Source organism: Crinia signifera, chromosome 2 (assembly GCF_055691185.1).
Source record: "Crinia signifera chromosome 2, ASM5569118v1, whole genome shotgun sequence".
In the NCBI taxonomy this organism is placed as follows: Eukaryota; Metazoa; Chordata; class Amphibia; order Anura; family Myobatrachidae; genus Crinia; species Crinia signifera.
In genome coordinates, this window is record NC_139218.1 from 262,313,639 (window position 1) to 262,336,786 (window position 23,148).

Below are 23,148 nucleotides of genomic sequence, written 5' to 3' on the forward strand. Positions count from 1 at the left end.
CCGGTGTCTGAGAAACACATTCTTAACCGCCCCCAGTTCCTCTTCCCCAGTTTATTGGAGGAGTCTTTGGCATTTACCAGCAAGCTGGTGCGCAGATCTGCAAAGATCACGTAGGCACAACTGGAAGCTCCACTTGTCTGCGCTGTTCTTTGTGGGTTCCAGACTGCATCAGCATAACCAATGCTCCTATTCCTGCTATCTGCAGCTGAATACAATACATATGGACCTGAGTTTGCAGCTGGTACTCAGTAATTAGAACCAATCCAGCTGGTTCAAGTCCAGCACAAAAGCATTGCCAGTTCCAGCCTGACATAAGTCATAACCCAGCAAGTTCCAGTCCAGCAAGAAAGCATTGTCTGTTCAAGCCTGACTTCAATACCAGTTTAGCTAAGTAACACTATCAGTTCCAGTTCAGTTAAAGGGACATTGTTAATTCCACTCTGACTTCCGTAATACTAAGTCCTAGTTCTTTAGTTCTACTTCATGCACAAGAGAACTACAATAAACCTCCTAAATGACTGCAGTCTGCCTTGACCACTGACCCACTAGATTCACTCCAGGGAACACAAGAAACTCCGGATGTGACAATATGTGACAACTGGAGGGACTCCTCTGGGTATGTGACTCCTCAAGATATGTGACACTGCGTGTGCACACAGAAGGCCTGATATTCAGGTTTGCTTGGGAACATTACAGCTAATTTTCAGCGCCTGAGATGCCACCTGTCCGAACCCCCTCTGCTGCCAATTCCCCTCAGTAACATGCGAGGGGATGTGTAATGAGAACACATCACCTCGCATGCCTCCGCTGCAGGAGAAATCATTCGATGGTCACCAACCATCGAATGATTTCTCCTTCCTTTGCGAATAGAAGTTTATTTTGCGTGCACATGGATGAAGACAAGGTGGGCGGCTGGTGCCCTGTGACATGAGATGCCAGCCCCCTGGCAGGCATTGGCCCACCCGTGTACCCAAGGGAATGCCCAGCATTTTCATGGGGAAGCCCATAAAGTGCTAGACGTTCTCATGGTCTAGCAACTTCAGATTGTGTACTATCTCAGGCACTGAATCTGAATGCTAAGCAATCATTTTCTTGCACATAATTCTTAGCCAAACTGCCAGTTACATATTATGTCTCCAGTAGTGCCAGTTACAAATGTCCCCAGTAGTGCCAGTTACAAATCATATCTACAGTAGTGCCAGTTACATATCATGTCCCCAGTATAGCCAGTTACATATCATGGGCTAGATGTATCAAGATTCAAAAGTGATAAAATGTAGAATGATAAACAACCAGCCAGTTGGCTCGTAACTGTCATTTTACAATCTGGGTTTGACATGACAGTTAGTAGCCAATTAGCTGGTTGTTTATCACTCTCCATTTTATCACTTTTTGAAGCTTGACACATTTAGCCTCATGTCGCCAGTAGTGCCAATTACATATCATGTCCCCAGTAGTGCCAGTTACAGATGTCCCCAGTAGTGCCAGTTACATATCATGTCCCCAGAAGTGCCAGTTACAGATGTCCCCAATAGTGGATAAAAAATAATAAAATAATAAAAAAAAGTACATTCCTGAAATTATTGTTTTCAGTGTAATTTGGGTAACAGATACCCGGATAAGGAATGCTCAACCTGTGCAGAAAATCATGCAGAAACTTGGGCTTGATAAAAAGCCCACCCAATGCTCTTAATGTGTAGCACACTACACTACTATTATTAACAGTTACTTATATAGCGGCAGAATATTCACAATTGGGATCAAAAGTAATGAAACAACACTGGATATTAACCACATGAGTGGTATGCCCGGAAATTTTCCGGGCTCAGCTGCGCTGCCGCAGTGGGCTGTCCAGGACAATTTGCAGGCATACCATTATGTAGTAGGTGCGTGCCAGTGGTGGCTCCAGCGGAGCACCACTGGCACACTACCTTTAGGGGTCCCCCCCTCCATCACCCCCCCCCCCTCTGCCCTGGCGATCATACGTGGGAGCTCCCCCACGCCAGCCACCAATCGCCATACTGCAGTGATGTAGGCGGCAGGTTCGGGGTGTTTTGGGCGGCTCGGGGGGACTCGGAGTTCAGAGGCCCGAGTCCTCCCGAGCCGCCGTGAACATCCCCAAGCCTGCCGCCTGTGTGGTCAATGATGACTGACTGGCTGCTGGGGCAGTGGCGGCAGGGGAGCTCCGGCGTACTAACACCGGAGCGGAGGTGAGGGGGGGGGCTTCCTATGATCAGTGGTGGGCAAACCTGCCCTGGATGGTTTGTCCTGCCCCAGCAAACCCACCACTCAAGGGGTTAAAAGACAAAGAGGCCCATATAATCACAGATTGCATATTCATATGATATGAAATTTTCATATCTAACTTCCCTTGAAGCACTGTCACATGGTGGTCTCCACTTTACATACATCCCTAAGCCAAATAACAGTAAAGGAGGTGGGATTGGAATATTACTATCCCAATGCTTCACATACACACTTCTACCACAGGATCCTTCACTCACATGCATAGCATTTGAAGTACGTTCCATTATTATTATTATTATTATTATTATTATTATTATTATATTTTATTTATATTGCACCACAAGTGGTTTACAGAAACAACCATAGGGCACGCATTAGAACAATACAGGAAGGGGCGGATAGGACATTAAAGTTACCGTGACGTTTTCCAAATGGCCGGCCAACCTTGAGGCCGAAAGCTGCAACCTGGTCACACGGACATTAGAATCTCAGTTAAGAAAACCCAAGCTTAATAGCTATATATTTATGCCATATTAGTTGCGTATGTAAATTACATGTGTTTGTTAGTGTACACAGATACACCAAACACCCCCATCTATAAGGTGATGCTATTAAAAGGGTTTGAACCTATGGTGTGTCCCTTTGCACATTTATAACAATACATTTGTGCTTCTATATATAATAGTTTTTATGCTGGTCACCAGCACAGCACTATTTGCACTTTATGGTACTAGTCTTGAGGAAAAGACCTGTTGGTCTGGAAACGTCGACAATGATGTACTGTATCTGACGCTTCACTATATGGAATAAAACCTTTACCCTTCTCTAAGACCGTGGAGTGCCGCTTTTTGCTATCTGGACCCACCCAGGCCAGGAGGTATCGAGACTCTATTAATATTATTAGAAGGCACCCCGGCAATTCCACCGTTCCTCCTGAGTGCCGAACAACAGCGATTTTATATATATATATATATATATATATATATATATATATTACAGTATCTAGTATATTGTAAAGATCTGTCTATACTACTGGACTGATTTGTGAGTTAATGTACGGAGAATGGATCATACACTATACATAAGTCCAGTCCGCATTAGAGAGAAACGTCAGAGAATAAGACAGGAAGTGGAAACGTTTATCTCCGTGATAGAAAGCTGTCACTGGAGCTCCATCAAGAAGATTAAATATTTGCTTCATGTTCTAACATTAAACATGGCAAATAGTCTGTCACACCCTGGCGCACTGAGGCCACTGCTAGTAGTAATGCCTTGTACTCCCTGGAAACTCAGTATATTGCTCTCTTTGCACATGTTTAAATATGTTCCATACAAAAATCTGCAATGTGAGATGCACCAGAACTGTTTTTATTTATATTTTAAAGCACAATGTTTTTCAGATTCCATATCGATTTGAAGCAAGGCTACAACTTCACACACTCTACATAAGACAGGCAACATAAGATTAAGTTACAAAACTGTGTTATTACATAATTCATGTATTTTTTACATTTTATAATATTATTATTATTATTATTATTATTATTATTATTATTATTATTATTATTATTATTATTATAGAAACAGAAGAATAGACGTTCTGTATGTGAGAACTTCTGGGTTCAAACTAAATGGATCCATTTCTGGAGAAGCAGGAATTCATAGTTTTATAATAAATTGATCTCTAATGAGCCCCTTTAATAAAATAGAGCGAACACAGGGCAAAGCACCACTACCGCACACGGGTGGAACTCCTTTCATTATTTTTAGACGGAGCGAGCAAACAGGGCAGTGCACCCCTACAGTACACGGGTTGAACCCCTTTAATAAAATGGAGTGAACATAGGGGAGAGCACCCCTACAGCACACAGGTGGAACCCCTTAGTTAAATGGAGCAAACACATGGAAGAGCACTCGTGCATTTTTTTGGAGCACACAGTGCAGTGCCCCTTTACACCAAAGGACAGCACAGGACAATGGCACATGGCAGCCCTTTTGTTTAAAGGGCACAGTAGCACCCACTTATGGGAGCAGACAGGGCAGCAGTACACCCCCACCACACAGGACACCACAGGATTTTTTATACTGCAGCCCCAGCAGCAAGTGTAATTGACTTGTGCAGGCTGGCAGCACAGGACTCCACACAGGACTACATCCCATGCCACCCTAAATAGTACGCCCCACTCCTCCCTCTGCTCAGACTTATGCCAGACATGTTCATCCTGCTCCCTTTCCAATGCTGGATTGAAATGGCGCCAAGCTATTTGGACATAGGGTCTGGATCTTGCGAGAATCCTTCAGCGGGATGATGACGTTTTGCCTTCTTCCGGGATCCGAGTTTGCCAGGAACAGCCGAGCCGCACTTGGATCTCAGAACGAGAAGTTCGGATCTCGGAGTCCCGAACGCGCTCATCCCTAGTCTGTGATCATGTTGGTAACTTGATTTTGAGGTCTGCATACGCTTTGCCTCATTATGGAACTGGTGGAAGGACATCAAGCTTGGTCCCTGTCTGGTAGAGGAATAAATGGTGTGGCTCAGTGGCCGAGACAGCTCTCTAGAAGAATTGTGATTACAATTCATTAGTGTAGAGCAGGGACGGATTATAATGGGGGCACAGGGGGTCAGTACCCCTGGGCACGGCTCTATCTCTGGGCCCCCTGTGATTGGCATGTATTTTTCAAAAAAAAAATATATATTTTTTTTTGCTAATGGTTTTGTGCATGGGAGTGGGGTAGTGCTGCAGCTTCACCTGCCAATGTGACAATGATTCTGCCAATGTGACAATGATTAATGGTGCTGAGCATCAGGAGTCAAGGCACACCTTCTGCAAAGTGTTATGGGACTTAGTCAATCTCTCTGGTGTAGAGATGTCCAGTATGCTCTCTTTGTAGTGAACCCTCTGGCTTTTGATAATTGTTGATCACATATCTTTGTTGCAAGTATAAAGTAAATTTGTACCCTCAGCTGACAAAGTTAGCCAGTTAGGCTGCATAGACAAAAGAGCAAAACATATGTCCGTTATCCTCATAGGAGTTCAGGCCCCATTACAGACAGACTCAAAGTCAAGAATAACAAACAACAATGGCCAGCTCATTAAACACAGTAAGAATATCAAATGAAAATGTATAGCTCAGTTCTAGAATTGTAAATATGAAACACTTTAATTCAAAACATATTATAAGTGAGGTTAAAGCTATACAAAAATTGGAATAAGAAGTTTCTAAAAACTAAAAAAAAGAGAAAAGTAATGAGAATCCACGTAGAGTATATCAATAAAAATATATATTTAGATTAGTTATAGCATGTTGCAAATAAGAGGGTGAAAGTCATAAAATATACAAAAAGTCAAAGATTGCATACAGTACATATAGGTGGTGTATAAAGATGGTGTTTACAAAAGAAGTTATGATGTCACAAACACTCAAAATTAATATACACTGTATGTAGACAAGAGTATGCCTGACTACTAAACCAACAGGGAAAATTCCATGGGATGCCAATCCCGGAGCAAATGTTGGAAGCTTAGCATTTTTCGAAAAGTCTTGGTATGCTGCAGCATTATAATTGCCCTTCACTGGAAATAAGGGTCCTAGCCCAAGCTCTGGAAAAAAGCCCCATATCATCAGAGCTGGCTCCAGGTATTCTAGCACCCAGAGCAAGAAATTTTGTTAACTAACTTATTAACTAAAGGCCAGATTTAGACCTGTTTGGCCGGGTCCAAATTCGGATGCTGGACGATGTTTACGCTACTCTGCATGCTCATTTTATGTTTCTTGACACCAACAAGCTTATTAGCGCATTATATTTGTTATGTGGTAATAAGGGGGAAATTTACTAAGAATACGAATGCAAAAAGTTGCATTTGTATTCTTAATACGAATGAATACGACAGCATATCTCGTATGCTTTGTCGTGTTCCGGAAGGGGATTTACAAAGCAGTCATATACGACTGCTTTGTAACCCTCCAATGTCGTATTAATTCGTATTAGCTGGCCGTATATACGGCCGCTAATAGGAAATTAGTGGAGGCAGTCTGCACGGATCAGTCAGATCCGTGCAGGCTGCAAGGTGTAAAAAAATAAATAAAAAATAAAAAACAGTGTGGGGGTCCCCCCCACAGCTGAAACCAGCACCAGGCTGACAGAGCCGGGGCCGTTAATTAAAAATCAGGGAACCCGACAAATAGGGGTTCCCTGATTTTTAACAACCAGCCCCAGGCTCCAGATCCGGGGCTGGTTCCCAAAATACGGGGGACAAAATGAGTAGGGGTCCCCCGTATTTTAAGAACCAGCCCCAGGCCAAACCAGCCAGCAAGGTAATGCCACAGCCAGGGGGAGACTTTTTATACAAGTCCCCCCGGCCAAAGAATTAACCCTCTGACCAGTCAAGGGGTCCCCCCCCTCCAGGACTTACCTGACCAGGCTGAAGCCTGGTGCTGTCTCCGGTGGCCCAGTGTAAAAAACTTACCCTAGTAGCTTATACACCAATAGGTGTATTCTATAGTTATTGTATTATATTATATATCGACTCAGCCTGCCCTTTGTCCATCTACCCAGTGGATGGATCTGTACATGCTGCGGCGGACGTCATGATGCGACGTGACGCCTGCCCTCACAGATTGTTCCAGAGCCGAAGAATGCCTCTCTGCCGACAGCCACCACCGGGTCTGCCAGTAGCTGACTGCCCGGCTGTGGTAAAAAATCACCTTGCACTCTCTTGTTGGGGTAGTCTGCAGTCGGTCTACCTGGCTCTAGTAGCCATGAGGTGGGCCAACCGCCATAAATCCAGGCACCCATGCCACGCACCACCAAGATGTCAGGACCCCTGCTGCCCAAGCACACTTCGCTATACGCATGATGTAATGAGTGGCGTAGGACCGATCCGCGTCTTGAAATTCAGGCCAGCTGCATCGCTCATTACATATGCATGATAGGAGGACCGAGGATGGAGCCTGGAGGAGGAGTCGCCCCAACCGCATCCAGACCACCATGGAATAGGCAGACTGCAGGCATTACAAGTACAGCAGAAACACAGTGCTGATATGCACTGTTCACACTAGTTGGGGAGGCCAGGACATGGGACTGAGCTCTTTAGGCATGGCGCCCAGCATGACCGCTCCTATCGAGCATGTCTGGAGCCGGCCCTGCATATCATTATTCCTCCACCAATCTTCACAGTTGGCATAATTCAGTCAGGCAAGTAACATTCTCTATGCATCTTGACGTGGCGGCTTGCATGCAGCTGCTCAGCCATGGAAACCCTTTCCATTAAGCTCCCACTGCACAGATATTGTGCTTACATTAATGTCAGTGGAATTTCAGACTCTTCTGCTATGGAATCAGCAGAGCATTGGCGACATTTACACACCATGTGTCTTAGCAGTCCTTGACCCCACTCTGTGATTTTGCGTGGTCTCCCAATTCATGGCTGAGCTGCTGTTGTTCTTAAACACTTTCATTTTACAGGGCCGGCGCCACCACTAGGCAAATCTAGGCATTTGCCTAGGGCGCCTGCCACTGGAGGGCGGCATTTTGCCCCCCGTGCCGCGGGGGTACCTGTCCTGCGGCGCTGTGTATTTAAAGCTGGCGGCGGAGGCAGCGAGGGGTCCCTGCAGTCAATAAGAAATAACGAGCGCTATCCGCCGGGCTATGCGGAAGCGCTTCTGTTGTGAAAACACTGTCCGCACACTGATTGGCTGAGATTCAGCCAATCAGCGTGCGCCGTGCGGCCAGTGCTTTCACAACAGAAGCGCTTCCGCATAGCCCGGCGGATAGCGCTCATTGACTGCAGGGACCCCTCTCTGCCACCGCCGCCAGCTTTAAATACACAGCGCCGCAGGACAGGTACCCCCCCTCCCCCGGCACCGGGGCACCCCCACCCCGACTCGCCTGGGGCGCTCCGGTGCCTTGCACCGGCCCTGCCATTTTACAATAACATCACTTACAGTTGACCAAAAGAATATCCATCAGAGATTAAATTTCTCTTGTTCTAAAGGTGGCATCCTATCACAGGACCACGCTTGAAGTAGCTGAGCTCTTCAGAATGAGCCACAAATGCGAATTGAGTTTGCACAGCTATGTGCTTGATCTTATAAACCTTTGGTGGAGGGCAGGAAACAGAGTGAGCGGAGTGAAAGACAAAGAGGGTATATGAGGGAGAAAGGTAAATAGGGAGTCAGAGGGGGTTAAGGAACAGAGAGATATGGAGAGAGCGAGTTTGATGTAAAATAGGCAATGAGAGTAAGATACGGCAGATATGATCGGGGAGTGTCAGAGAGATGAAATAGGGGAAGGAGCAAGAGAGAGGGAGGGATACCAGTGGAATGAGAATGAGAGAGTAGTATCATGGAGGTAGGGAGAGATAAAGAGAGGGGAACAAAAGAGAATCTCAGGAAGATAAAGGGAGATAAAGGGAGTGTGGGAGAGAATTAGAGAGAGAGATAGTGTCAGGAACAGTGCTAGAAAGAGAGCCTGTCAAGAGAAGAGATTGAGAGACACTGCCACATAGACAGAGAGACTGTGTCAGGGGGAGAGAGAGTATCAGAGAGGGATAAAGAGAATGAGAGAAAGGGTTTGAGGGACAGAGCTAGAGAGACAATACTACAGACATAGGGGGAAATTTACTAAAGGAAATTTGTAAAAAAATAGGTGTATTTGTATCCAGAAATACACTTATTTTTGACATTTACTATCCCGAAAATACGGCAATTCGTATTCGTTCGGGATAGTAAATGTCAAAAATAAGTGTATTTGTGGATACAAATACACCATTTTTTTTACAAATTTCCTTTAGTAAATTTCCCCCATAAAGAGAGTGGGTTTGTCAGGCTCAGATATATAGAGACTGTGGCCCTTATTCTGGTTGGACAAAACCATGTACACTGCAGGTGGGGCAGATGTAACATGTGCAGAGAGAATTAGATTTGGGTGGGGTTTTACTTCAAACTGAGATCTAAGCTTATATTGCAGTGTAAAAATAAAGCAATCATTATTTTCCCTGCACATAAACATAATAACTTACCCAAATCTAAATCTCCCTGCACATTTTACATCTGCCCCACCTGCAGTGTACATGGTTTTGTCCATTTGAGAAGGAATTTGCCTTTGCGGGCGAACCAGAATAAGGGCCTGTGTCAGTGGGAGAGAAAGTGAAGAAGAACGGCAGAAAGACAGGAAGGAAGAGACAGTGTCAGAGAGAAGAGAGAGGGAGAGAGAGAGACAGCGTAATGAAGAGAATGAAAAACACAAATAAAACCAAAGTGCGCAGTTAAAACCCCAAAAGCTGCTAAAATGTCATGCATAAAGTAACAATCCCATAAGAATTACTTGAAAGAGGTAGAAGTGAAAGGAAATAATGCACACATACAATCAGCGCTTAAGGGATAACAAATTAAACCTATATCACCCAATTTGTGTTAAATGTTCTTCCAAGGTTCCAGAATTATGTTCAGAAAAAATCCAAATTCATATGCGTCAAGCAGAGTGGGAGAACCTATGTAAATAATGTGCCAGAATGCACAAATATCATGGGAGATAAAAGAAAACAAACGATAGTGCAGTTACCTTCTTTAAATATCATAAAAGGTTGCACTTACAATAAAAAGACTTAGGGCGGGATGTATTAATATACATCGCCGCCCTTCGCATAACAGCCGCTGCAAGGCTGCCGCATATGTACTAACATATGCGGCTAGCATCGGGTTGCGGTGACTGAGACCCCCACGATACCTGTGATGTGGTTTTCGGGGGTCTCTGTCACCTCCCGGCAGCTGCCAGCGTCCCCCTGCATCTCCTCCTCCCCCCTGAAGCCGGATGTCCTCCCGGCTGTGACACCTGGGGGAGGAGGAGATCAAAGGAGGACGGGAGGGGGGAGGCGCGCGGACGGCGGACGGCGAAAGAAGCCCATAGGCCCAGAGGGTGGCGATACCCTACAATGCGTTAATGGGGTGGCGGGGTTTTAATACATAGTGAAATGCGGTAAAACAGGTGTTTTACCGCATTTTCCCGTTAGTACATCCCGCCCTTAAACAATCCATGACACATATCATCCATGGCAGAGCAGTAGGCAAATGATGAGCATCAGAAGATGATGTCCTGGGTTTAGCGTCCAGTCCGGAACAGGATGCAACCAGAGGAGAACACACAGTAGAGAGCTTGGCCCACTTTTATAATAAACTAGCACACAGCAGCATATGCTAGGTTGAGAAGAGCTGCAGCTGCCAGGTAAAGGGGACCCCATTACCCTCAATTAGAACAGGACCCGGGTAATTAGTCCCCCTCTCTTGGCACCACTGAGTGTGTGACAGACTATCTGGGATGGGCAGCTCTCCTATGAATCCAGGGAAAATTAAAATTCAGGAGTCTCCCAGCAGGAGCAGTTAAGAAAGGAAGAGGCCCATGTGCAGGCTCCTCGGTCTGGGCCCTCTCCTCTCTGCCAAAATGGTTGTAGAGTCTGAGCACTAGAGGGAGATTTACTACTGCACATGTGCGAAAATGTGCAGCCTCCCCATTTTCTCTGTGATTTCTACAGCGATGCTGCGGTCAGGACTCCAAAGGTTTCAATATTCAAGAAATGACCCATTATAAATAAACCAGTGTCTCCCAGACATTCTAGTAGAGTGGGCCAGAAAAGATAGAGCACATAACATAGGAGGGATGATGCTCCCACAAGGCCATGCCCCCGTTTTGCTGCCTTGGGGTTATAACCAGAGCTCTGTGAGCTGCTGGTCATACCCCGTGTCCCCGCCTGCTATGAATCAGTGCTAAGCAGAGCATTGGGTAGCAGGGGGGACTTCCAACTGCATCCCAGCCGTGGGACACTGCCAGCCCTGGGCGGGACCTGGAACCGTCCCAAAAAAACTAGGGCGGTCCGGTCCCAGGAATATCTGGACAGGTGGGAGGTATGACATAAGTAACTCCCTGTCACACTTGCCAGAGATCTAACAGAGCCTTGTCTATCTCTGTTACAGGTTTCTGAACCATATGACATATTTACCATATTTACCAATTTAACTGGAAAGTGCAAGAGAGTCACTAATTTCAGGGGGCTTCACGAGATTCTTGAGAAAGCAGGTCAGTCTCTTTCATTCATTCATCCTTCTGTGAATCTCTGACATAATTCAGTACTGGTAGGGAAGTATGTTCTACCTGTGTTGCGATCAAGAGTTCATTCCTTCACATTGGCTTTTATTTTATTTTTGTCAGTTCCTGCTGCTGAGGTTGCTTGAATGTGTCATTTCCCCAGCAGTTAGTCATATAGGACCACCCCATGCCTTTGGGCTTCTAGGGGATTGACTTCCCATAAATCCTCACTCCTACTGGCAGTAGAAATTTCACTGAGCTGCTAATTATTGGAGGGCTAGAATTCCAGGTACTGTGATATATTCAAAATGACGACAGCATGGACTGAGATGTACATTGTACTGATTGGAGCCTTTTAGACGCATCATCAATCGCACCATCAAAATTTGCATGAGCTCAATGACAGGTGCAGTTTGTCCATTGTGTATTGCCTCATATGTGAGTTGTTGCGCACCTCTGCACCTCTGTACATAACTGTATCACATCAGTAACACTCATATGAAATTTCCATAAGACAGATCCTCTCCTTGTGTCTGCTAAGCTTCCTCTTTGTCATCACTGAGGACATTTTTTAACATATTTCTATGACATGCCAAGAACTGTAACAGTGACCAAGAATGCCGGAGTTGCGTTATCCCAGCTGATCTTGGAGGTTTTTTTTTTTTAAAGCGGTAGTCAATTACAAAGCATGGTTTTGTCTTGTAAATGATTGACGCTTTAAAAAACATCCCACACCTCTTTTTAATCTTTAGCGCTATTACATTTCCCACTATGTGTCGTCTGCGAGCCTCAGCTGCAACTCTGACTCTCAGACACCGTCTGGATGTATGCACAATTCAACATCAGGTCTTATGCATTCAATAATGCTGTGAAGCAGTGTACTAAGCAGCCAATTTTGGGACATGATGCAAAAAGGGCCTGATACAGAGGCGCAGGCAATGCAGATGTTTACATAGTTAAGCGGTTATTTACTGCTGCGCTTGTACAAAAGCCCCCAGGTTGTCTAGTCAGCGGTTCCCAACCCTTTTTCTCTTCCATACACCTTGATTAGGCTTTTCATTTATGAGTACCCCCTCAATTTGAAATATCCACAGTACAGGGGCGTAACTAGGACTTGGTGGGCCCCATAGCAAAATTTTGAAGGGACCCCCCTTCTACAGAGAGCGGAGGTATACAGATATAGTGCGGGTATAGGGTGACACGTGCACAGGTTGATTAAAGGTACAAGGCATCACAAACACATAGGGATAGGAGGGTACATGGTGCCACTCTATCCTAAACTCACAGAAAATCAAGGTGCTAAAGTATGTTGCGATTATAAACATTTAAAAATCCGTGACATGACACCAATGCTCGCTTCATTTGGATTCAGAGAGATAAATTGAATGAATGTGTAGAGACACATACTGCAAAGGAAGAAATAGTAAGGGAGTTGAGAGAAAAAGTAACCTTATAACATCAGCCCTGAGCACAGTCAGCCAGAGAGGTCTCTGATGGGGGCGGGGCCTTACCGGCATTAAGCCCCGCCCCATAAATGTCTGCGAATTGCATCTCTAGCAGAAGTGAAAACAAGTTTGTGGGGGTCGGGGTAAAGCGCTGCCGCGACATCATCCACGGCTGCTGCTTGCGGGAGCCGGGAGGAGCTGCCTCTGCTCCGGCAAGTGTTGAGCTTTGAGGGCAAACTACAGTGTGTGCAGGGGGAGCTGCGGGCCCTGGGAACAGCTCGGGCCCCATAGCAGCTGCACCCACGGTAGTTACGCCACTGCCACAGTACTTATGATTGGAGTGGAAGTGAGCGGTATGTGTATTCTCATGTGAGTACTTTTATTAAAATTAAGGAGTAATGTGTGGTCAGGATCCGGGTCCCTGTGTCTGGCTGCTGGCTGTGTACTGTCCCTGGGGTTCCCACTGGTATTAATGCCGCTGCTTCTCCATACATGTCTAGATAGGTTATAAATAGGCTCAGACACACGGAAGTGACATCAATCCTGCCGGGGAGCAGCCGCCCCTGCACAGGAACCACCGTTCCCACTGGAGGACGTCTGGTTCCTCCCAGGAGAGAAGCAGGGAGGAGATCGCCCGCCCGGGTGAGTATGATATGCGGTGCAAGTCTCGGTGGATCCGGCAGCCATGGCAGACTGTGACACACAAGGAGACACTGATGGGAGACTTCTTCTTCTGCCATTACCAATATAATTTTCAAGTACCCCCAACCCGAATTCAGCATACCCCCAGAGGTACCAGTACTTCAAGTTGGAACTGCTGGTCTAAGTTATCCAGAGTGTATGCACAAATGTGCTGTTGCACTCAATTCAGGCTGCATAAGTAAGGTGGCTGAAAAGTGATGGGTGTGCCTAGGCTGTGACTGAGAGTTAGCCTAAGTGAACACAAAACCATCTGGCATGTTACAGTAGCATCGCGGCCATACCTCCCATCTCCCCCCCCCCCCCCCCCCAGTTGGGAGTACACCTGTCACTCGTTGCTCTGTCTAGCCGAGCAATGGTGAATAGATGCTGTGCTCATGTGCACAGTGTCTATTCCAGGAGACAGTTTCTATTCAGGGTGTACTGGCCATGCACCCTAGTGACAAAAAATAGAGGCATTGATCATGATCGCAGCATTGCTGTGAAGCTACGCCCCCTTTTGAGAGGCCACTTCCCCTTTTTCTGAAGTGAGAGTGTATGCCATATGCAGGGGTCCCGATGCTGGCAAGTTGGGAGGTATGATCGGTGGTGTGCCAGTGAAAGTGTCTGTTTTCAGTGTTACAGTGTGCAGGGGAGTAGCAAGTCTCAGTGCTTGCACAGATGTAGGCAATTACAAAAGGGGAAAACCAGCATTTGCATATTATTGCTCCCATTGCTGAAGACTATGCGGTGTACTGAAATGAAATCACTATAGTAATTGCATATTATCAAAGCAAGATACATAACGTAAAGATAAAAAAACAGTGTAGAAATGTATTTTCTTTTTTCATATTTTCATATAATCTTAGAAATCTGTCTCTTCCAGACATGCAGAGCAGCCTGGCATATTTACCTGCTTATGATTAAATTGCAAAATGATCTTCTAGAATCTGGCCTAAATTAAATGTCATAGCATTTATCTCTCATAAAATAGGACAGCAAGGACACTAATTTCCTAGGTGTTCAATCACTGCCCTGTGCCACTTGAGAGGCATCTTGGGAATGAGCCTGTCCACAGTTCAGAAGATTTCTGACAACAGAGAGATGAAATAATAAAAGTCAATTAATCATTAAAGGCTGTTACAAGCACATATTGAGCTGGTCTGGTGTGAAATGTTAATCAGTCTGGAATCAATATATAAATTCCTGCAAATTGGAGCGATCAATAGCTTTAAAGCCTAATGAATCAATGGAAGGGCACAAGGTTGCTCCTCTGGGTCTCAGTTATATGGCTGCCATACCAGTGCTACCTTCTTTAGGCATTCTGCCAATAGAGGTCACCTATCCCAGCTGGCTGCTCACTTCAGCTGCAGTTACCACGGTGACAGCATGTCACCATTGCCCTAGTGTCCTTCTAGGGAAGGTGGAAGCCAATGCATCACTGCCTTTGATGAATTTGTCAATAACATTTAGCAGGAGAAGCAAACTGCTCACATAATACTTGCTGGTGTGCTGTCCCTGAGCACATTGGGGTGATTTAATTGTTTTGAAGGATGTGTGCAGCTGCATACATGAGAGGGCTAAACATGAATAGGCAGTAACAACAATCCGGTTCTCAGGCCTTGGGAAAAAGAAACAGGCTCTTTGGTGTTGCATTAACCGAGCATTTGTGAAAAAGGAAAAAAACGCAGCTCCTAAAATTAAAAATCATTTATCTGGGAGCAAAAATACATTACTTATAAATAGTTTCCTGTTTTTCATTAAACCTCAGGGCTAATATCAAACGTCTTGCGCAGCAGAAGCATGCTGGTTTGTCAATAACAAGCATCAAAGCGCATCGCTTGTGTTGTTTTTGTTACAATGCTAATAAGTTAGGATGCAGCATTTCTGGAACAAAATGTGTTTGTGTAACACAACATATGTAATAGCTGGGGGTTAATCATCTACATTATGGTAGACTGTGATTACGTTGACACCTGAAATGGTCGAAGTACCATAAGTCGGCATTGGCAGGTTGACATAAGCTTAAGGTCGACATGTCAGACACTTAAAAGGTTGACACAAGTTTTTCACTTTTTTTGATGTGGACCTTCGTTCATGCTTTACTATACAAGTGGGCATAGAGTGTGTATATAATAGTGTGCCACGCGCAGCAAGCCATGCAAAGGGATGCGGTACACTTATACGGTGTCTACATGGACATAAAAAACGTGAAAAACTTGTGTCGACCGTTGAGTGTCAACCATGTCAACCTTAAGCTTGTGTAGACCTGGCAATGTTGACCTATGATATGGTGACCATTTTCAGCTGTCGATCTAGACACTGTCAACCATTAGTGGTTGACCTAATGAGGGTCGACCTAGAAATCATCGACCCATTATTTCGTAAGCCTACATTCTGTATGTACAGTTCAGTGTGCACTGGATGTGTAGCTAAAGAGCATATTGGAGAAACGACAGACCAGATAATACAATAGAATAATAACAATAATAATTCCTGCACCAGAAGAGCTTCAATCTAAGTGCCCAATTCAGAGCTGCATGCAGGTCAGATCTCACTATTTTTACTAGCAACTGTGTATATGTCAGTGTCTGCATCAGCAACTGTCAGCATTTACAGATGATTCAGGGCCTGATTCCCCTTTGCACTGAGGGACTGTTGGTAGACTTCGCACATGCCAAAATACATTTGCAATGCCGCTCACAGTGAGTGGCTGCAGAAACATATTAGTTTCACTACATAGAGTAGAGAAGTGGCTCCTAACAGTTCAGTTTTCCAAGTCACCAGCTAGTGCAATGTGTATCACCAACTGTCACATTTTAAAAATCCACAGGTAACCTTGAAAATGGAAACTGTTAGGGGTACTTCAGGACCGGAGTTGGAAACCACTGCAGTAGAGGAACATGGTGTCAGTGTTGCTACTGCAAGACTCATTCACTTTTGGGGCGGAGCCAAGTCCCACCCATTGGTACCAAACTTATCCCCACTGGGTTCACAGTAGTAATAGATGGGTGCTCGTGATGAGATCAGTGCAACAGAACTGATAATTGCCCCACACATTACACTATATGAATATATATTGACCCCCCCCCCCAAAAGAATATTTGAGAGGTGCCAGTCAGGTCAGAGGAGCGGCTGCCGTGAACGGTCATTGGCCCTTATTCAGATCTAATCGCAATACAAATGTGTTCTCAAAATGGGCAAAACCATGTGCACTGCAGGTGGGGCAGATGTAACATGTACAGAGAGAGTTAAATTTGGGTGGGGTGTGTTGAAACTAAAAACTAAATTGCAGTTTAAAAATAATGCAGCCAGTACCCTGCACAGAAACAAAATAAATCACACAAATCTAACTCTCTCTGCACATGTTACATCTGCCCCATCTGCAGTGCACATGGTTTTACCCATTTTGAGATCAAATGTGTTCTGCGATCAGATTTGAATAAGGGCCATAAAGCAGTCATAGCAATAGGCTGCTGGGCCCTTCACTGTACTGCACGGAGAAGGAGATGGAATGTGCAGACTTTTATCTTAATAAACCGCACATTACATCACCTTCCCCGTACAGTGCAGGGGCTGTGCACTCTATTACTATAATGCACACCACTGCCCCTGCCAGTGCCGGGTTAAGGGGGGTCCCACCTGGAGTTCTCCAGGGACGATTCTGCATGTCTGCAGGCTCCACCACCAGCAGCAGAATAGCAGCTGATGGAAGAACTGGTGCCAGCAACAGAGCCTGGAAAGAAGCAGCCCCCAATTACTTGCATCCAGGCTAGTTGGAAAGGGGGGGTGCCAAAGTCTGATGATATCTTGCACCCCCCCCCCCAATATAAGTGTCACGCCCCTGACAATATGCACTGAGTTCTAAAATAATGGCCCTTTAAAAGCAATTTTTATTTACATATAAACACATATGTACTGTATGTACTAAAACATTTTGGTACTTGTGTATTATCAGGGCGCCCATTGCGTAGTTTGCATAGTGGTGTATTGAGAATACCAATACAGCACTATGCTGGCTACGTAACTTACGTAAACTATGTAATTTACGTATTTGGAGGTGTGCTAATACATAATGTTTCATATCCCCACTATCCACATCATACCCCCACTATCCATGTGGGCGTGGAGTTAATTTTACAAAGTGTGGCAAGCGCAGCAAGTCACCGAGCCCGAAGCATGGCGAGCACCGCGAGGGGACGCGGATACGCGAGCGCTCGCCACGCTTCGGGCTCAGAGGCTCGCCACACCTTATAAAATTTACTCCACGCCCACATGGATAGTGGGGGTATGATGTGGATAGTGGGGATATGATTGTGTTAGTGGGTGTTGTGTGTGTGTGTGTGTAGTGTGTGATATACTTACCATTAACGATGCCTCCGGCACTCGGCTCCCCGCGGGTCCGCCATGACACTCCCAGCAATGTACGCAATTAGCGTAGTGCCACTGGGGGAGCAGGGAAAGCATGCTCCCCCAGCGGCAGTACACTGAATTACGTACTGCCGCTGGGACGCGTCTTCCCACTCCGAGCCCCGCCGGCATCTCCCCCCTCCGCCCGCTGAAGCCCCGCCAGCATCTCCCCCCTCGGCCCGCTGAAGCCCCGCCAGCATCTCCCCCCTCCGGCCGCTAAAGCACTGCCGCCATCTCCCCATATAAGCAGGGCGCCTGGCAATGGCTAAGCTGACAACGTAGCCTAAGCCTGCTAATACATAAGTACCAACATTTCTCCTCCACACTCAGATACTCAGGACAAGTTTTTAGATGTTTACTGTATTCCTTTCTGAAGTGATTTCTAAGCATACCACAAAACCTGAACACAATACATTCTGTCTAATATTGTTACTAACATTTGAATCAGACACAGTACACTGATCATACTGTACCTGCATATGATACATAGGACAAGCATACATTATATAGCACCATTTTGTCATTCGTTTTTATTGTAATCCCTGTTCCCTCCAGCAGTAGTGTCATGTTACCTTTTGCATATTTCAGTTATGATGTATTTTTCCCATCCTCATGTACATAGCCTAATTCATAATTATGCCATGGGAAAAGATTGGGTTACTATTGCTAGCTTTTTCAGTTATAGGGTTGGCATACAGTAGTTTGCAGGAATCTATGACCTGCAAACTTTCTTTGTTCTAGGGAATAGGATTGCCACCTAGCAACAGCTGGTGGGTTGTAGTGCAAGCCTCCCGATGATCGCTGGAGTAGGAGAAGTGAAAAGAAATTTCACTTACCTACTCCACAGCCGGGGGGGGGAGCCTGAAGGCGCGCGCACGCACGTAATACACGGCTCCGGGGCTACTGCGCATGCGCGCATATTAATGAGGCGCATGCTAATGAGCTCTGTGACGTGCTCACGCTGGTCACGTGAGCGCACAGAGTATAGCAGATGCAAGCCCGCCCCCTGCTCAGATTTTACAGAAGCTTACGGATGGCGATCCTTAGAACATGAATAATAGAATATAACACCACCTAGTACTTGTATACAATCAGAGACAAGAGACTGAATGATGCTGGATGAACGTGTTTAATAACTGCTGCTCAACAACAAGAGAGCAATGAACTATCTAACCCATAGGGTAACTCGACAACCAACGGGAATACTATAAGGTACGACAATCAGTAACGGAAACTTCAAGCGGTGCTACGACGAAGCAGAACGGATTTCTTGGGTTCATTTTTGTTGCTTAGCTGGCTGCGCCTGCTGTTTGCTCTGATTCTTTGGAGCGCCTGTAACCAAAGGAGAAAGGAAACAGTTAGCATCGCAGCAAGTGAAACCACCAGACCTAGCAAGGCAACGGGCGGGTAGGGTGGGTCGCTGTTGCTAGGTGGCAATCCTATTCCCTAGAACAAAGAAAGTTTGCAGGTCACAGATTCCTGCAAACTACTGTTTGTTCGTCGGGAGGCTTGCCACCTAGCAACAGCTGGTGGGTAGACTACCACATACCTGGTGGTTGCTCTAAGGAACTCCACCTTTTGGTGATCGGATGGTCTCCAATAGTGCCTCACAAAGGTATGCGTGGAGGACCATCTAGCAGCCTGCATAATACACTGCAATGGCAAACCCTTGGCTGCTGCAGAGGTAACTGCGGCTCCGCGGAGGGAGTGCCCTTTGAATTGTGATGTGTCTATACCCGCATCCCGCATGACCGACACAATCCAACCCTGGATTGTTCCCGGTCTGGCTGGGCGAAAGGGTTTACGACACGTAATGAACAGTTGGGAAAGTTCACCTCTTATTGGTGCTGTCAGGGACAAATATGCCGACAAACAATCTACCAGACATAGAGCGGGGTCAGATTGATCTCTAATTAGAAAGGGTTTGGAGGACCCGCACCATAAATTTGATTTTGATGATTTATATGATTAATATCACTTTTGGGTAGTAAAGATGCTCGCCTGTCAGGAACTTTTATAAAATATGCTTCCTGGCCTGCTAGGGTGCAGCCCCCTGATTTATCATTGAATCAATATAAACAGGAGAAAAGAAAAAGAAATCAGCTTTAAATGGGGCGCACTCCTCACCCAAAATGTCTTAATTAAAGACTATTTTTAAAAACGTACCTAATGTTAGGTGTATATTTTATTGTATATTAACACGTTGACCTATCCGGCCATCATTTATATTTCTTATATTTTTGGTTTTCAATTTTATTAATTGTATTCAACCTTTATAAAGTATTCCCTTTACAAGGGATAACACATAGCGAAATTATTAAAAACAAGTAAAGGTATAGAGAAACAAAAGAAGTAGAAGTTTAAAAATGTCTCTGTGACTTATTCGTAGCTATATTAAAGTTGCTGGTAATAGCTATATAGTGTCTGTGTTCACTGTTATTTGTAATAAAGAGTGTTATAACTCGTCTGCTGTATTTTGTATATTTATTTTTATATTTATGTAATCACTCCTCAGTTGACTTGTATTGTCATAGGATAATTACCCAATTAGTGGAGTTGGTACATTTTGTGTGTGGATATAATATTGATTCACACACAAATTTTGGTGAAATTAATTCTGTCTCCAAGTGTGTGTCAAATCTTCAGCCCGATGTATCAGCGATCACCTTCTCTGAATACACACAGGTTTGTTTTACTGTGATGATTATTCTAGGACATCACAAAAAGAAGGAGGTACTTGCCGTTCAGCCCGGTGCTCCCTTATGTGAGATGTCCAGATATTACTGTACAGATTTTCTCCTGTGTATGTTTACTGATGTGCTGGGGTCAATATTACTTATCCACGTGCATAAGAACACACATATAATTAAATAGCACAGATGTGTTTGTATGAGATGTTCCCTCTCAGTCACCACTGTATCTGGGTATGCATATATGTAGTGTGAATTTATTAGGGATAGAAGATGCTATGTTTAGCCTTAGCGTCTAGGCTAGATAACCACACAGTTCAATTTATAGTATTGTTATTGCTTCTATTCACATGCGCCTGCTCATTGGTCCAACTTATCTGGTTGGATGTGATTTTTTAGTGTCAAGCTTGCCCATGCAGGTACATTTTATCCCAGTAATATCCCTGCGTGAACACCGGTAGATTTTTGCATTTAAGGTATCTAATTTTTTACACATAAGATGTATTATCCCTGCGTACACACCGGGAGATCACAGGATTGGGTCGCAATTTATTATGCATAGATCACAGTGGGATTTATTGTTGGTCTTATATAGACACAAAATATGTGTGTTTTTTAATCAGTTTATTAAAGTATGCTCATTAGTGAATAAATATGGTAGACTGTCGCAAATATTACATGTGTAATCACAATAATGTTTGTATACCATAAATCTTGCGTGCAGGCACACCGCGTGTTGTAACCGCAGCTGTCTGCCGCTATCAGACACACCGTGCAATCATATATATAAGGATAACACTATTTTTAATATGGACACTGTTTGATGTCCATATACACTATTAATATTAACATCAACATATATATATATTTTTTACAGTATGTGGCACAGCAATTTTTGCACTAATTCACTATTGCACATATTAGTATTTAGCGTTTTATTTTTTAGCACGTTTAATTCTTGCACTTATATTTATTCACCAGCAAGCTACCCAATAAATAATTATAAATATAAATATAATAAACTTTTATATCTAATTGTTCTTACTATCTAAATCACGTTATACACACATAATTATTACAACCCCCAGGCTTGTTCCAGAGATTAACGGAGAATTCTTTATTCTATTATTATTCTGAGCTGATATAAGAAATTACAGCACCAATAAATATATGGGAGCAAAAAATTAATATTAATATTAATTGAAATAAAAAATAATGGTTTATCAACAAATCAACAAACCATCCCTCTTATCTGTTAAGAATATAAAATTAATACGTAAAAATGGAACTGTATCCCAGCAACATCGAGGTACTGGTATATAACCTATATCAATTAACCATCAAAAGGATGTAGAAATAGAATCATCCACAGTAAATCATCTAATTAAAAACTGACTAATTAATGAACATACAAATAAATAATTTTCTGGCACGGCAAAAATTCGAGATAAATATCATTATATATGATCAAAATATGGTGATACAGGACATAAATAATATAGGAGAATACAGTACTCTAAATTGTAATAAAGGACATTTATTTCTAAATCAAATGTCCACCAATAAGGTCACTCCGATAAATTTGAAAAACCCAGAAAAAATCTTTCATTGGTCCAAGTGCAGATACGCCCCCATTAGACCAATTCCCATAAATAAAGCCCAAAGGAGGGGGGCCAGATACCTAGGTGACAGCCTTGAAAAAGCTACTGAGCGAAATGCGCATTGGCATTCACTCTGTGACTTAGTAGCAGTGGCGTAACTATGGAGGGTGCAGGGGATGCAGCTGCTATGGGGCCCGGGCCCTTGGGGGGCCCCATAGCACAGCAGGCATCCCCTGCACCCTTTTTCCTTATGCTCGCTTGGCAGAATGGCAGTGTCGGCGGTGCCCTCTCTGCCCCCTCCCCCCCGCTAACGACGATGCGCTGCTACATAATGAAGGGAAGGTGGTGGTCCGGCTGTATCAGCCTTCCCCTCTCTTCCTGCTTTGATGCTGCCGGGGACTGACGTCACTATCTAGTGACCAGCCCCGGCGTGAAACACGCTGTGCTGCTTGCCTGCTGTGGGAGACCTAGGCCCTGGGAAACAGGAGTCACGGAGCTGTCAGTGCAGGAAGACTCGGCACTGACAGCATCAATTGTACTGGTAAGAGGGGGAGGGGAGGGGGAAGGAGGGAGGAACAGGGCAGCCAGCCTGAACTGTGGGTCGGAGGGGAGAGGATGTGAATAGAAGAAAAAAAAAGTGATGCAGGTGCCCCCTCCTCATTTTCTTCCCTGCTCTCTCTCTCTCTCTCTCTGTCTCTCTCTCTGTCTGTCTCTCTCTGTCTGTCTCTCTCTCTCTGTATGTCCTCTCTCTCTCTCTCTCTCTGTATGCCTCTCTCTCTATATATATATATATATCTGTCTGTCTGTCTCTCTCTCTGTATGTCTCTCTGTCTCTCTCTGTATGTCTCTCTCTCTCTGTATGTCTCTCTGTCTGTCTCTCTCTGTATGTCTCTCTCTCTCTCTGTATGTCTCTCTGTCTCTCTCTCTGTATGTCTCTCTCTCTTTGTATGTCTCTCTGTCTCTGTATGTCTCTCTGTCTCTGTATGTCTCTCTCT

The 23,148-nt window shown here is 44.7% G+C and overlaps 1 protein-coding gene and 1 long non-coding RNA gene across 2 annotated transcripts in view; one reads left to right on the forward strand and one right to left on the reverse strand.

Moving 5' to 3' along the window:
* Positions 1-23,148, forward strand: part of LOC146060779 (uncharacterized) — a 182,419-nt gene that overhangs the window by 124,482 nt on the left and 34,789 nt on the right. The window lies entirely within an intron of this gene.
* The window catches only part of LOC146060780 (uncharacterized), a 52,894-nt gene continuing 48,718 nt past the window's right edge, over positions 18,973-23,148 (reverse strand). Inside the window, exon 4 of the long non-coding RNA XR_014470481.1 lies at positions 18,973-19,194. This is a non-coding gene — a long non-coding RNA (uncharacterized LOC146060780). The remainder of the gene's footprint in view (positions 19,195-23,148) is intronic.